Here is a 12,439-nt window from a genome sequence, read left to right as displayed (position 1 = left end):
TCCGTAATAATTTCTCTAGTGTGGTTGTTTATTTTACAGTAGCTAGTTAGAGTGGCTCAATTGGTTAAAATACTAGTTTCGTTTGTTATCTTGTTCTATGTACAATAGTATCGTGCGATAATTTTCGTCAAGAAAGTGTAGTTCATTTAAAATGTGATTTCGTTTAAAAAGAAAGTTTTTTAAAAGAATTTCCTTTGTTCATTTGACTTAATTCCCTAATTATTTTCATTTAATAAATTAGTTCGTTCTCTGTTTTTTGCTATGATGTCGTTAAATAATACTTCGTCTATATTTATGTCTAATAAGTATTCACTATTTATGTGGCCAGTGTGCATTTCAAGTGGTGTGTGTTTTGTGGCAGAATGTGTCGTGTTGTTATAGGCCAATATAGCATAATTAAGTTTGTCTTCCATGTTCTAATCATTGAATTCTTCTCTATTTTTGAATAGTCGTACGTGTGCTAAGATTGTGGAATGTAGTCGTTCTATCAACCCATTTAATCGTGGATGTTTTTTGAAATTTCTACTATTAACCTTTTTTCATTCTCGAACAATTTTATTATTTTGACCTTTTTTTGGTTGAAAGTGTACAAGCTACATTATGATTTGGATTTTACAATAATTTATTGGACCTTTAACCAGTGTACCTCAATTTCTACGTTCTTTTGGAAATTCATATGTACCGTCTGTTCATCAGTTTCCTCTTCAAACATCTCTATCTCACTATCGTCCGGTGGGTTTGCTAATATTGATGCCACATCAATGTCCGGATTTGTATTGGTCAGTTCCGAAATATTTATTCGGTTGGGGAGCTTGCATTTCTGTCTTCTAGCACTACTGCTAAGATTGCGTGTAGGCCTAAAGTTTGCCAACGTGAAGACCCGGGTTTGAGAAATTCTCTTGAACCAATGACGCTATCAAAAAACCAAAAAATACGTGTTTAATATTTTTTAGTCTAGTTTCAATTATTTAGCTTTTCTGTCCAAGAGATACCTGAGGCTCAGTTCAACTTAAAAATTTCAAATGCGACCCTATACATTCTGACGCATCATTTTATTTTTTCACGCAAAAACCATGATGCAATCGGAGTTTAAATAGATCAAAAAATGACAATGTTAACATACCGTACTTTTCTTACTTTGGTTTTGCTTATAAAAAATATTTTAACATTTTTTGTTTAATTTTTACAAAGTTGAATATAATTATGAAAAATGCAAGTACTTCCCATCAATTGTGTTTTTTGTCCACTAGTTGATTGTCTGTGTTTATATTGTCACTGTTGTTGTGCGGTGAGTTCTCTGTTGTTTGTTCTTCATGGTGGAATTTCTCACTGATTAGGGACGGGGTTAAACAACCCCTAGTAAATTAACATAAACACCTGGTAAAAACATAAAAGTCAGGTCACGTTCCCCCAGAATTCTGATATTCTTCGGGACGAGGTCGAACCAGCTCAATTAATAACTTACTTGTTCTCTCCAGATGTCTTAAAATCACTACAAAGTATTCGATATTCTTCGGGCGGGTTACTCAATACAGGAAATGTTTTACAAAATAATGATTTATCTGCAGACAAACTCTTTTACGCGAAATCGCTTCATTATGACCATTGCAAACATGGTTATTGAGGTTATCTATTAAATAAGTAAACTGTCTGATTAAACATTGCGAGTTTCTGAAACTGTTATGTCCAACTGCCAATGGTAATTAAACGTCTAGCCAGTGATATTAGAATTCATCACGTCGGCCGTCTTCAATCTCCCTAGATGTCACGGATAGTTCCAAAATGCGAAGGGGATTAAGATGACCGTGAGGGATAAACTCGGCGAGCGGATGAAACGAGAAGGTTGTTTTAATAAGACCCCAACCCGGACGAAATGGTTTAGGCAGTGAACTGGTCAGTGAATCGGCTTAGGTCGGCAAATCTATTTAAACGTTCCTAACAGGGTGGCCCGAGAAGCCGAGCAACAGGCTTACGAAGTGGCTGCGCTTGGAAAGAACATCTGCGAAAGGGCTAAATTTCCTATTTCAACCATGGACAGATGATGGCAATTTTGTCCAGACTAGTGGAAACAAAAATGATCATACCGAAGATTATCTTTCTTAAATATTATCCCTCATCACTGAGCTATGCGTTTCCAAATCTATCAAACTAAACCATAAGATTTATTAGAATGAAGATAAAAAGTCCGATATTTTTGTCCTTGCAAGAGCTTTCGCGAAGGCGAACACAGCAGTTCCGAGACCCTAAACATACTTTTCGAAATGTTTTGTATTGGATTCAAAAATATTTCGTTTATTAGTTGTGTACCATTGTGTTAGAGTACCGCTTTTCACAGATATAATTTTTAATAGAACATGGGAACATTTTATGACTTTTATATTTATTTAATACTAAATTACTTTTGGACATATTACAGGGAAACCTCCAATAATGGTCCCTTATGTTTTACAGCCAACTCAATTACAGATGCATTATATTCTAGATTCACTAATTTCGTGGTCCGCTTGACCAATTAATACATTACAATTAATTAAGGTTTTTAGTTGAGATGAAAAAAAGCTAATGGCACGAGCGGGATTCGAACCCACGATCTTCGGCTACATACGCCGCTGCTCTACCACCTGAGCTATCGTGACCTCGATCCACTCGGACATCAACTCCCCATCTCAACCCCCCCTTATGAGTTTTCCCTCCTTTTGCCATTTTTCAAATGTCGTGTAATCGGTTTGGATTCTCGACGACAATTGAAATGGCGACGGAGAGCTTTAGTGAAGTGTACTTCAATTAATTCATTAAATTAACTAATTTCGTGGTCCGCTTGACCAATTAATCATTACAATTAATTAAGGTTTTTAGTTGAGATGAAAAAAAGCTAATGGCACGAGAGGGATTCGAACCCACGACCTTCGGCTAGATACGCCGCTGCTCTACCACCTGAGCTATCGTGACCTGGATCCACTCGGACATCAACTCCCCATCTCAACCCCACCTTATGAGTTTTCCCTCCTTTTGCCATTTTTCAAATGTCGTGAAGCAGAAGTAAGGCAAAAGTAGAATCATAACTGCCCCTTGGCTTAACTGCACAATATATTTAACAGTATTGAAGGGCTTCAATTCATAAAGCTGCAAGCTAAGATCGATTATTTAATTAAGCTTAAATTAATTAAATACTGCACCCAATTTATAATTATCTTAACCATTTTCGATCAATTTCGTCGGAAATTGAACAAAAAATGTATCAACAAGCTTATTAAGAACTTGGTAAGTGCTGCTACTTGTTTTACCCGGTTTCACAATGTAATTGGTGTTTCAATTTTCATACAGTTTATATAGGATATATAGTATATATAACCAGAAAACGATTTATCTGTACTACTGAATTTGATAAAAATGTCGGCATATGATGGTAATATATAAAAACGTTATGAAGTAAAAAATGGGGGTAGGCAGAATAAAGAGGTTTGGTTCGATAGGGAGTGCGAAATGTTACGTAAATGTTCATTTAAATGGTTAAATATCTTTAGAAGGTACAGTACGGATTACAATAGAAAATTATATGTGAAGGGTAATATAAAATATAAAATTATCTGTGGAGTTAATAAAAGACAGTACTATAGTAATATTTGTAACAATTTTAAATTTGTTAAAGATTCTGGGGGCTTTTGGAATTTGGTGGGCCAACTTGTCAGAAGGAAATTTTTGTGCAGTTCTGTTATAGAGGGGCGAGAATGGGTAAAATACTTCTCTCTTCTTCTCAATCCCACAACGGAATTAAAAAGTATTATGTTCGCACCTCCTTATATAGTTGATGTGAAACTGGACGCAAAAATATCATTCAATGAACTTCAAATTGTATTAGGGAAAGCTAAACATAATAAGGCCTCGGGTTTAGACAGAATTCCGTATGAATTTTTTAAAAACAGCCCACGTAACTTCCTAAAAAAACTATTGGATAATTTTAATTTAATTTTTGAAAAAGGTTTAGTACCATCATCATTCAAAAATCTATCATTTTTCCTTTATTTAAGCAAGGTGAAGTGAATACTATCAGTAATTATAGAGGAATATCCTTTACTGACACTATTTCTAAGATATTTACGGGGGATACTACTGAATAGATTAGAATAATGGTGTAATTTAAATAATATCTTGGTAGAGAGCCAGGCAGGATTTCGGAAAAAATATTCCGCTGTGGATAATATTTTTAGTTTAACTAACATTATAAAATTGAAATTATCTGTAAAACGTAGAAACGTTTACTGCTGCTTTAAGTCGGCGTTCGAATCGCCAAGCAGAATGGCCATTTTCTATAAACTGTATAATTATGGGATCTCCAGTAAGTTTATCGAGGTATTAAAGTCGTTGTATAGCGGGACAGAGAGTGCTGTGTGGTGTACGGGAGAGGTCACAAGTACCTTTGAAAGTAGGTGTAAGGCGGGCTGTCTGCTTTCCCCTCTTCTGTTCTCGCTGTTTATTAACGATTTACCCGAGTTTTTGGGTGGTGGTCTGTTTGTCGGAGCATCAAATGTAAACTGTTTAATGTATGCAGATGATGTGGTTTTGATGAGTACTGAACCGGTTCAACTTCAAAAGATGTTAAACAGGTTGGGAGAATACTGCCGAATGTGGAATTTGTCAGTAAATTTGAATAAAACTAAGATTATGGTGTTTAGAAATGGCGGTAGGCCATCAAAGAATGAACGATGGTTTTTAGAAAATGAAAGAATACAGGTAGTAAAAGAGTACAAATATTTAGGTGTAACGTTGACTCCTCTACTTTCCTCAATATGCATTTGGCCAATAAACTTAGGGTTGCTAAACAAGGATTACGGTATTCTCAATAGAGGAGATGTTCCTCTAAAAAGTAAATTTAAAGTTTTTAATTCCGTCTCTAGGGCTGTGATGTGTTATGCGTCACAAGTATGGGGCTACCATCAGTGGTAGAAAAACTTCTTTGCTTTTTTATTAAGAAGTTGTTTGGCGCTCCCTATTATACACCAAGTTATTTCCTTTATTTGGAATTAGGCTTTAGACCTTTGCTGTGTATACGTTAAGGAGTCATTTAAATTGTATACAGCGGGTTTTGGGTCTGTAACAAGATCGTTTGCCCTACCTCCTTGCTCAGGAGATAATAAAAAAAAACATTTTTTGGTTTAAAGAATTGGAAGTGTTGTCTTCCGGACTGAACTGTAGTTCTCGTATAAATTTTACAGATGCGAAAGATTTCAAAATTTGGGCAGTACAATTATTGCAGCAGTAGAAACTCATCATAAAGAAGAATGATTAAGAAAAGTGCAATGTTCTACATACCATTTAATATACAAGAAATTGAACTTCGATCTTGGAGACAACAATTACTTGTATCAGGAATACAACTGGAATTTGATCAAGGTTGTTTTTCGCGCGAGAGGTCCATTAATATATTTAAATTTTAAGCCTTGGCTGGAGGAAAGAGACCAAGCATACTATATATGTAAACTAAAAACGGTGGAAGATTTGTTTCGTTTTTTGGCAGTTTGTCCAACTTTGGAGAACGTTAGGTTAATTTGGTTCCACAGATGTCGTTTGACATTCCGTGAATATATAGAACTTTTAAATGGGAAAGATTGGTTTAGTTTGTATAGATATATTATAGATGCGCTGAATTGCAGAGATAATTTTATGTTAAGTTTATAATTTGTATGTTAATTTAAGTTTTATTTGAATGTAAATATGTAAGGGTCAACTGGCAGACGACTAGATCATGCCATTACAAGTATTATTTTGTTATTTTGTAAAAAAAGGTAATATTTTGTTTTCTTTTCTAAATATACTTTTATAAATAAAAAATATAGTATATATAGTAATATAGGATTGGGCAAAAATCCTGCAAAATTCGAATCTACTGGAGCGGTTAGTTCTTCCAGTTTATATACCCCAAATCTCCGTTAGGTCGACAACTAGTGTAATGCGTGCAGTTTATCTCATATTATGTTTCTTACAAACATTATTTCTACCCCATTAACCTATGTAGATTATTTGACAATCAAAAGAATTTTTCGTCGGAGGGTGAACAGTCACAAATTACAAGAGCGTCTATGGGAATCGAACCCACGGCCGCGAGATGTACGAGCTGCCAGAGTCTGCCACCCTAACCACTTGGTTATCGTAATCCCCAAATTTCTTATTTATTTTTACAATTTAAAAAAAAGTTGAAAAAATTGGAGATAATAAAACTTATGATAATGCCAAGTCGTTATAAAAATGTTGACAAGCTTTTCATCCCAAAATAATAAATCATTTCACCAATTTAATAACCTTTGAATTTTAATGAAAATAGGTTTATTTACTAATTCATAATTATTTTATTTGATTCCATGATTGCTCTGGGTTTAGATGGTCAAATTGGGAACTGAATTTGAATAGAATTGACCACTCCGCTCCCAGGAGACAAGATTCCTCTCTAAACGCACCAACTAGGAATTGGCATGTATTCTTTGGATGAAGTCCTTCATTTGAAGATGTCAATAGTGGGTCATTTAGCTTCTACATCATTAGACAGCCAAACTTTATTGTTCCTATAAAAATATTCCATTTATAAATAAAAATAATCGTTCAAGAGACAATCTCCCGGCACTTTCAAAGCGACCGATTGCACAGTAACATCAAGATAGTAACAATAATAAAGTTTCTTTACCAAAAAAAAAACCATTTTTTTTACATGTAATAAGACATATATTTTTCACTTTTTGGATCCCCGAAAGAGATCTTATTCAAAGTGTTACAAAAAATTGTTGCAGATCACCTTGAAGATTTTTCAATACAAGTTTTAAAAAGTTAAAAAAAATCAATTCATCATCTATAAATCAATTGTGTATTACGGCTTGAAAAAGATTCTGCAAGATGGCAGAATACGCCTACCTAATGGCCTGACCAAGCAAGGAAAGAAAGTGTTATCAGCAAACTTTTGAATTTAAATCGAATCCAGAACTTTTAGAATAAATTACTGAATTGTTAAGAAACAACTTGCAGCTGTACAATTTGTTAGCCCTTAAGTCAGTAGTGTATCACTGCAGATATAAGCACTATACGCTATGAAATATGGGAGCAACAAAACGTTCCACAAAACTGTAAAGAGTAGTGTAGTAATTCCAGTGTTACAGCTGGTATGCCACCCAATCATAACGATTCGAACAGGCCCAGTACATTGTACGTGCAACCGGGCGGGAGTAACTATGACTCTCTTAATAGAGGTCTAAAGTATTATAGAGATCAGAAGTAAGAGAGTCCAATAGTGGAGGATGGGTCGAGACGCGAACACATCATCTTCGATGACTTAGCCTCTCTCGATTCAGACAACCCCACCTCCTCGTCGTACCGCCGGCTTACCCCGCGCTATCTTTTTTTCCGATCGAAATGTATACACGGCTTGATCGGATGGAAGATTGCGTGTGATGGCATAACTAACGGGGCAATGTCGGCTAGAGGAACTATGGTCCTAAGAGAAGGAACAGGGTGTGCTGTTCCTCTCCGAGATGGTGACGGAGTCGCTACCCGACAAAGAAGGACACTAACGTAGATTATACATCTCTAGCAACCCCTAACGGGGGCCCACACAAGGGAGCAGCCCTTGCAAGCGCCTACCGACCAGCCCAATATGGCGTGTGGGGGCAACCAATGGCGAAGGCTTTAAGGGGGTCTGAGGCTGCCAACCCCATTCCCCGACATAAAAACAGGCACGAAAAATCAAAAGGAAAGACAAACAAATAAAGCCCCATCCACCGATGAGGAACCTGTTCCGAGCACCAGCGGAAGCGTTGCCGGACCGTCATCGTTCGTCTGCGTCACTTGCGATAGAATCTTCACCACAGCGACGGGCCTTGGAGTGCACAAGAGAAGAGCCCACCCTGTGGAGGCCAATGCGAGTGTCACAGTCAGGACATCTAGACCGAGGTGGACCGAGGAAGAAATGAGGATCCGTGCCGCGGCCTATGTAGCGGCCGAACGTGAAGGAGTCCGTCACATGAACCAGAAGCTGTTGCCGATGATTCCTGGAAGGTCTCTTGAAGCTCTCAAGGAACTCAGGAACAAGAATGCAAAATACAAGGAGATTCTTGCCCAACAGAGGGTTCAGACCATTTGCGCACCGCAGAGCAACGAACCTAACGGATCGAGTATCTCTGCGGCAAACAAAGAAGCCATTGAGGCTGCAGTGGAAGCGGCATCAGGCGTTGAGTCGCATAATGCGATTGAATTAAGGACCATAGCATCCAGATTCTGTATGGATGGTGTAGCGAGGGTGGAGGACCTAGGAGCTTGGTTCCGAACATCTTTCCACCCGTAGTGAGAACTATAAATACGACCCCGAAACTGGACCCAGGGAGAAACCGCCGTATCCCGAACAAAAAGCAAATGAGAAGGAGGGAATACGCCCGGGTCCAGTCAATGTACAAAAAAGATCCTGCGAGGGCGGAAATCCTCGAAGGGAGGAGAGTGCGCATCAAGCACGAGTTGACACAGCTTGAGAGCGCGTGGCGTTCCGTACTCGAAACGAGATCGGCCCCGTGGACCGGACCCATCACCTGGACATAAATGAAAATCTGACACATCAAGGAAGAAGAGTACAAAACTTAATGTCGGGAATCAAGAGACTACGCGCGGGGGGACGGGCTGATGTATTTCATATGTATATATATATATATATATATATATATATATATAAAATATATACATATTATATATAAATGTATAAATATTATGTAATTATTTTTTTAAATGGCAAAAAGGAGGAAAAATTCAAAAGGTGGGGTTGAGATGGGAAGTTGGTGTCCGAGTGGATGGATCGAAGTCACGATAGCTCAAGTGGCACTAGCTTTTTCATTTCAACCAAAAACTTACAAAAAAGATTAATTAATTGAAAGAATTAATTTGGTCAATAGAACACTAAATATAATGAATAAATAAGACGTTTCATCCATCCTTAAATAGTTCCTCCAATCGGCGGGTTCAAGGGAAAGATCTTTCATCAAATTGATGTGGGTATTATGGCTTCTGTTCAGGAGCCACTTCTTACACCATTTCCTCTTCGATTTTTTGCTTTTAATATATAAATGAACAGAAGCGTAGCACAAGAGATCGTCATCCATTTTGAGAAGGTAATTCACTGGTTGACGTTCGGAGCGACTGGCTGTGGAGCGGTCGTGAATGCCCCCTCAAATTTCAGGCACTCCAAATGGAACTACACGGCTTGGCGCGGTTCCATTTGGAGCGATCGTGAATAGCCACCTTAACCCGACTGAATTAATGGGTAAAACGTATAATTTATTTTCTTAGCTTGCAGGCGCAACTGTGTTTTCCAAGTTGGACGCAAATCATGAGTTCTGTCAAATTCAACTTGATCCATCCTCACAGGACTTGACTACGTTTATTACACCTTTTGGATCCTTTAAATTTAAAGTTCTTCCATTTGGTATATTTGGTATTATTAGCTCATGTGATTGAGCAGCGGCGTATCAAGCCGAAGATCGTGGGTTCGAATCCCGCTCGTGACAATGACTTTTTTATCACAACCAATACCTTACTTAAAGATTAATTAATAAGGATTTAATGACTTTGTTGATAAAATTCTTCGGTATTCCAAGCCGTGCCAGTTTCTCATATAGTATTCAATAGTTGGCTTAATCATACGCTCCTTTAATGCCTATGAGGAAAGCTAATGTGGTAAGATTCGAGTTAAGGGTTGAATGAATATCGATCACTTGATTACCACATGCTTCCATAATAGACAATCGACTTCTAAATCCCATCTGGATCTCCGGAAGTTTGTTTTTATTTCTGTCCACTATTGCAATATATTTTTAAGTAATCCCTCAAAGTCTGACTTCCAAGAAATTTGAAAATATTTATTAAAAACTTAATTATATCAATTTGTAGACATCTTGAAGATTGTTTTATCCTTATAATGATGACCTTAAAATAGGTTGAAACTTCGGTAGATAATAATTTCAATTGGTTTTTCACCCACTTCGGATGGATTGTTCGTGAGCAAAAAAGTACTACATCTAGACTAGAATAAAATAGGGATTATTTTAACACAATTTACATGTACATAATTACATTTGCTATTCACAGGGGAAGTGGCGGCGGAGCACTATTACATCTCGTTTCATATGTATTTATATTTCAACTCCAGACTTAATTTCATTGACATTTAATGTAAACTCGGGGAAAAGATACATGTAACACTTTAAAGAGTGACTTCAATAAAGTCAAGTCTCTTTGATGAGGTCGTGAGGGAAGCGACAAACAAAGAGAACTTACCCACCCCAGTTTTCATGACCTTAAAAAAAACAAAAAGAAACACTAGGCTTCAGAGAAATTATAGACACACTGAAGATGCTAATTTAAAAAGCTAATTATCGTCTGACAAACCAGCAAAATTGGACCGGCCAAAATGATCAGCAACAAAAAAAACTACAAATAAGACAAATCCTAATTTTAAACAAACGGTACTAGGCGAACTTAGTTGGGTACGATAAATCTACGAGCAAGTGTCTACACTAGATATAAATCCACCCTAAAAGTTCTAACAAAGTACAAAATAATCAAATTTATACCACCTTGTAAAAGAAAGGTTCGAGAGTCTAATCTTTTTAATGTGCTGTAAATTTTCTTGATCAAATTGCTTTGTTAACGATCAAAACCACTTTCGTTGTAGGAGTTGCCTTTTAATGAAGTTGTATAATTCAAAGAGAGCATCTGGAGTTCTTATATCATTATAATATGTAAATTCAATTTAAACTATTTCTCACTCTGTTAATTTTAAAGGTTACACGGTTCATTTGACTGAGGAAAACTCAACGTGAAACTTTATGGCTCACAATGGATACCACTTTACCCTTGTAGCAGTATGTTTATTTTTTATATTTTTATTTATAAAATTAATTGATTATTAATCGATACGGAGAAAGTGAAGTTTAGTTTGATGTTCAATCCATTAGAATGCATGCCAAAACTGTTGGAAATTAATGAATCACTGAACTTCATGTTTCCTCGTCTTATGTATTTTTTATCATTCTTGTCATAACAATGTCATTACAATGTCTTCGCAAGATTAATTCTTAAACTTTTTTGTTTTTGTTTTCAAGTAAGGAGTGATTGGTTGTCATTTGGGCACTTGGCACTTATATTTGGGCTAAGAAGAAAAAATTTGCCTTTCGTTGCATATAGAGAGCAAGTAGAGGTTTTGCCCGATATGATAATCGCGGTGATCAAAACTGGCACCGAATATCTTGGGCCTCCTGCTTAACAACTGCTTAAACAGGACGGTTTATTTGCATATACATAATATTAATACATATTATTTTCTTTTCCCTTTTGTGTATATTGAGGGTGAGTGAATTTATAAGCGGAATGTTGGCGTGGAGGGTGATGGATAATTATTATGAATATTGAGTTCTCCACCACCCTACATACGTTAATAGTGCATAAATGGGAAAAAATGTATTTATGAATACAGTTCAACCGCGGTAGCCGAGTGGTTAGCATGAGAGACTCTCACGCCGCAGTCGTGGGTTCGATTCCCACCGTCGCCTCTGGCCCTTTTTTCACAATAAACCCCCCCCCCCAATTTGAACACACATATAAGAATTGTCACATGGCTAATGTGCATAGTTCATAACGCCAAAAAAAAAAAAAAACCTTCAAAATATTAAATCGTATGAAACAATATCGATTATTTTTAATCTTCACAAAACACTCAATTTCTCACGAGGAGTTATTTTAGTTAGAAAACTTATAACCTGTGAAGTTACCGAAATTGAAAGTGAATTGAAATCTCAGGGTGTCAAAAAATGACAAGGAAAACTGTAAAAAACGCGAAAGTTCCTACCCGAGCCTAATCATAACTACCAGAAGAAATAGTATTAGACTTCGTAAGAGTAAATGTATGAACGTATGTGCGCAACCCTCTCCAATGCTTTTCCTGTTTCCCCTATCGCCGCATCAAATACTTTTACAAAGCAATTAACTGTGGAAAATTTGGAGACAATTCGCACAAAACCACAAACTGCACGAATCCACTACATTTTACAAACTGTGCTGAATCACATACGGCATACGACATGTCCTGCCCTATATACATGCGACGAAAAGAAATTGAAAAAATACGCCGCACTGAAAACATTTTTTTTTCTTTTACTGAAGCAAAAAACATTTTGAAAAAACGGGAACATTCAATGCAACGCCCAAGCTCTTAATCTCAAGCAAAGTCATACAAACAATGACATTAACACTATTTTCACAAACAGACTAAATGGATTCAATCTAATTAATGATAATAACAAGCAACAAGTGGTCATACAAAATTAACAAAATGTTCAAGCAGACTACGTTGAGAATCTGAGTTTACAATTAACAAACTCAATAACGCCATAGAATTTGTTGTAAGAAAATAAATGCT

At 36.6% G+C, this 12,439-nt stretch overlaps 1 protein-coding gene and 1 non-coding gene across 2 annotated transcripts in view; one reads left to right on the top strand and one right to left on the bottom strand.

Annotated features, from left to right (window-relative positions):
* LOC106669197 (probable G-protein coupled receptor CG31760) overlaps positions 1-12,439 on the top strand; it is a 437,919-nt gene that overhangs the window by 34,882 nt on the left and 390,598 nt on the right. The gene's annotated exons all lie outside the window — the stretch shown is intronic.
* Positions 2,564-2,636, bottom strand: Trnah-aug. The gene has a single exon. It is a non-coding gene; the product is annotated as a tRNA-His (tRNA).

This window comes from Cimex lectularius, unplaced genomic scaffold, assembly GCF_000648675.2.
Source record: "Cimex lectularius strain Harlan isolate CLEC.00 unplaced genomic scaffold, Clec_2.1 scaffold28, whole genome shotgun sequence".
Classification (NCBI taxonomy): domain Eukaryota; kingdom Metazoa; phylum Arthropoda; class Insecta; order Hemiptera; family Cimicidae; genus Cimex; species Cimex lectularius.
The sequence above is the reverse complement of the archived record's forward strand: the minus strand, read 5'-3'. Positions and strand labels throughout refer to the sequence as shown.